Genomic DNA, 4,849 nt, shown 5'->3' with positions numbered 1-4,849 from the left:
CTTAGAGACAAGGTCTTGCTCTGTTGCCCAGGCTGGAGTGCAGTGGGTCTTCATAGGTGTGATCATTGCACACTACAGCCTCAAATTCATGGACTCAAGTGATTCTCACTCCTGCCTCAGCTTCTCAAGTAGCTGAGTCTATAGCCCATCAATCAAATACAGATTTTTGAGTGAAGCAAGCTTTCCCCACTGAAATGCATGGACATTTTTGTCAAAAATCATGTGACTACTATACATGAGAGTCTGTTTCTGAAATCTCTATTCTAGTCTGTGGATCTATTTGTCTACTCTCATGGCAATAGATACTGTGTTGATTACTCTAGGTTTAAAATAAATCTTGGGGGCAGGGCGTGGTGGCTCACACCTGTAATCCCAATCCCTTTGCGGGGGCCAAGGTGGGCAGATCTCTTGAGGTCAGGAGTTTGAGACCAGTCTGGCCAACATGGTGAAACCTCATCTCTGCTAAAAATACAAAAATTAGCTGGGCATGGTGGCCCGTGCCTGTAGTCCCAGCTATTTGGGAGGCTAAGGCAGGAGAACCCTTGAACCCAGGAGACGGAGGTAGCAGTGAGCCAGGGTCATGCCACTGCACTCCATACTGGGCGACAGAGTAAGACTCCGTCTCAAAAGTAAATAAATTGGCCAGGCGCAGTGGCTCATGCCAGTAATCCCAGCACTGTGGGAGGCCGAGGCGGGCCGATCACAAGGTCAGGAGATTGAGACCATCCTGGCTAACACAGTGAAACCTCGTCTCTACTAAAAATACAAAAAATTAGCCAGGCGTGGTGGCAGGCACCTGTAGTCCCAGCTACTCGGGAGGCTGAGGCAGGAGAATGGCATGAACCCGGGAGGCAGAGCTTGTAGTGAGCTGAGATGGCGCCACTGCACTCTAGCCTGGGTGACAGAGTGAGACTCCATCTCAAAAAAAAAAAAAAGTAAGTAAATTAATAAATAAAAAAATAAAAATAAAATAAGTCTTGGGGAAAAAAACCCATGAATTCCTCAAAATTTAAAAAAAAAGTCTCAGCCGGGCATGGTGGTTCACACCTGTAATCCCAGCACTTTGGGAGGCTGAGGCGGGCGGATCACGAGGTCAGGAGATTGAGACCATCCTGGCTAACACGGTGAAACCCCCGTCTCTACTAAAAAAAATACAAAAAATTAGCTGGGCATGGTGGCAGGTGCCTGTAGTCCCAGCTACTCTGGAGGCTGAGGCAGGAGAATGGCGTGAACCTGGAAGGCGGAGCTTGCAGTGAGCCGAGATCACTCCACTGCACTCCAGCCTGGGTGACAGAGCGAGACTCCGTCTCAAAAAAGAAACAAAAAAAGAAGAATGTGGCCAGGCACGGTGGCTCACATCTGTAATCCTAGCACTTTGGGAGGCCGAGGAGGGTGGATCACGAGGTCAGGAGTTGGAGACCAGCCTGGCCAACATGGTGAAACCCAACCTCTACTAAAAATACAAAAATTAGCTGGGTGTGATGGCAAGCGCCTGTTGTAATCCCAGCTACTTGGGAGGCTGAGGCAGGAGAATCTCTTGACACTGGAAGGCGGAGGTTGCAGTCAGCTGAGATTGCACCATTGCACTCCAGCCTGGGCAAAAGAGTGACACTCTCTCAAAAAAAAAAAACAAAAAAAAAACAAGAATGTGACCTCATTTGGAAATACAGCCTATACAGAGGTAATCAAGTTAAAATAAGGTCATAGGGTGGGCACTTTCTTGGTTTGCATCTGTGTCCCCACCCAAATCTCACGTTCAATTGTAATCCCCAGTGTTGGAGATGGAGCCTGGTGAGAGGTGATTGGATCACGGGGCCAGTTTCTCATGAATGGTTTAGCACCATCCTCTTGGTGCTATGATAGTGAGTGAGATCTGGTTGTTTAAAAGTGTATAGCGGTTTTTGTTGTTGTTGTTGTTTCTCTAATTTAATAAACCTGCTTTCACTAAAAAAAAAAAGTGTATAGCACCTCCCCGCCCCTCCCCGCCCCTCTCCGCCCCTCTCTTCCTCCTGCTCCGGCCCTGTGAAGGGCTGGTTCCTGCTTTGCCTTCCGCCATGATTGGAAGCTTCCTGAGGCCTCCCCAGAAGCAGATGCTGCAATGTTTCCTGCACAACCTTCCGAACCAAGAGCCAATTAATCCTCTTTTCTTTCTTTCTTTTTTTTTTTTTTTGACGGAGTCTCGCTCTGTCGCCCTGGCTGGAGTGCAGTGGCCTGATCTCAGCTCACTGCAAGCTCTGCCTCCCAGGTTCACGCCATTCTCCTGCTTCAGCCTCCGGAGTAGCTGGGACTACAGGCGACCGCCACCACGCCCAGCTGATTTTTTTTGTATTAATCCTCTTTTCTTTATAAATTACTCAGTCTTAGGTATTTCTCTTTCTTTTTTTCTTTTTCTTTTTTTTTGAGACAGAGTCTCACTCTGTTGCCCAGGCTGGAGTGCAGTGGCGCGATCTCGGCTCACTGCAACTTCTGCCTCCGGGTTCCAGCAATTCTCTGCCTCAGCCTCCCGGGTAGCTGGGATTACAGGTCCCTGCCACCACGCCCAGCTAATTTTTGTATTTTTAGTAGAGATGCGGATTCACCATCTTGGACGGGCAGGTTGAACTGCTGACCTCATGATCCACCTGCCTCAGCCTCCCAAAGTGCTGGGATTACAGACGTGAGCCACTGTGCCTGGCTATTTCTTTTTTTTTTTATTTTATTTTATTTTATTTTATTTTATTTTATTTTATTTTATTTTATTTTATTTTTGAGATGGAGTCTCGTTCTGTCTTCCAGGCTGGAATGCAGTGGCTCAATCTTGGCTCACTGCAACCTCTGCCTCCCTAGTTCAAGCAATTCTCCTGCCTCAGCCTCCCGAGTAGCTGGGACTACAGGCGTGCATCACCACGCCCGGCTAATTTTTGTATTTTTAGTAGAGAGGGGGTTTCGCCATGTTGGCCAGGCTGGTCTCAAACTCCTGGCCTCAAATGATCTGTCTGCCTCAGCCTCCCAAAATGCTGGGATTACAGGCGTGAACCATGGTGCCCAGCCTCAGATATTTCTTTTAATTATTTTTTTTTTTTCTGAGGTGGAATTTTGTGCTTGTTGCCCAGGCTGGAGTGCAGTGGTGCGATCTTGGCTCACTGCAACCTCCACCTCCCGGGTTCAAGCGATTCTCCTGCCTCAGCCTCCCGAGTAGCTGGGATTATAGGCGCCTGCAACAACGTCTGACTAATGTTTTGTAGTTTTAGTAGAGACAGAGTTTCCCCATTTTGGCCAGACTGGTCCCGAACTCCTGACCTGAGGTGATCCACTCACCTTGGCCTCCCAAAGTGCTGGAATTACAGGTGTGAGTCACCGTGCCCAGCTTGGTATTTCTTTATAGCAATGAGACAACAGACTTATACAGCCCTCTTCCAATATTACTGATATCCTTATATAAAAAGGGGAAATTGTGAAATTTGCAAGGAGCAGTGGCTCTTGTCTGGGGTTCCCGCTACTAGTGAGGCTGAGGCAGGAGCACTACTTGATCCCATGAGGTCAAAGCTGCACTGAGCTGTGAGCGTGACACTGCACTCCAGCCTTGGCAACAGTGTGAGACCCTGTCTCAAAAAAGACAAAAACACCAAGGCACTGTGGCTAACGCCTGTAATCCCAGCACTTTGGGAGGCCGAGGCGGGCGGATCACCTGAGGTCAGGAGTTCGAGACCAACATGGAGAAACCCCATCTCTACTAAAAATACAAAATTAGCCGGGCGTGGTGGCATGTGCCTGTAATCCCAGTTACTCGGGAGGCTAAGGCAGGAGAATGGCTTGAACCCGGGAGGAGGAGGTTGTAGCGAGCCGAGATCACACCACTGCACGCCAGCCTGGGCAACAAGAGCGAAACTCTGTCTGAAAAAAAAAAAAAGACAAAAACAAAGGAGGAAATTTAGATGCAGACAGACGTGCACGGAGGGAAGACCACGTGAAGGGACACAAGGAGAAGACGGCCGTCTACAAGCCAGGTAGCTCGAGCAGCAAGGCCTGGGGCACGTCCTTCCCCGGTTCCTTCCGAGGGACCATGGCCTTGCTGACATCTTGATTTTGGACTTCTGGCCTCCAGAACTGTGAGACAGTAAGTTTCTGTCCTAAGCCACCCAGTTTGTGGGACTTAAAAAATTTTGTTGGGGGGGCCGGGCGTGGTGGCTCACGCCTGTAATCCCAGCACTTTGGGAGGCCGAGGTGGGCGGATCACCTGAGGTCAGGAGACCAGCCTGGGCAACATGGTGAAACCCTGTCTCTACTAAAAAATACAAAAGTTAGCTGGGCATGGTGGTGTACGCCTGTAGTCCCAGCTATTCAGGAGGCTGAAGTGGGAGAATCGTTTGAACCCAGGAGGCGGAGGTTGCAGTGAGCTGAGATCAGGCCATTGTACTCCAGCCTGGGTGACAGAGCGAGACTCCGTTTCAAAAAAACAAACAAACAAACAAAAAAACAGGCCAGGAGTGGTGGCTCACGCCTGTAATCCCAGCACTTTGGGAGGCCAAGGTGGGCGGATCACAAGGTCAGGAGATCGAGACCATCCTGGCTAACACAGTGAAACCCCATCTCGACTAAAAATACAAAAAATTAGCTGGGCGTGGTGGCAGGTGCCTGTAGTCCCAGCTACTAGGGAGGCTGAGGCAGGAGAATGGCATCAACCAGGGAGGCAGAGCTTGCAGTGAGCTGAGATTGCGCCACTGCACTGCAGCCTGGGCGACAGAGTGAGACTCCGTCTCAAAAAAAAAAAAAAAAAAAAAAAAAGAAGAAGAAAGGAGTACAAGCAGCCTGGAGTGATTTGGGGTGAGGTCTTCAGCCAGCCAAGGAAGTTGAATTCTAATGGGGCTGC

Source organism: Symphalangus syndactylus, chromosome 13 (assembly GCF_028878055.3).
Source record: "Symphalangus syndactylus isolate Jambi chromosome 13, NHGRI_mSymSyn1-v2.1_pri, whole genome shotgun sequence".
Classification (NCBI taxonomy): domain Eukaryota; kingdom Metazoa; phylum Chordata; class Mammalia; order Primates; family Hylobatidae; genus Symphalangus; species Symphalangus syndactylus.
The sequence above is the reverse complement of the archived record's forward strand: the minus strand, read 5'-3'. Positions refer to the sequence as shown.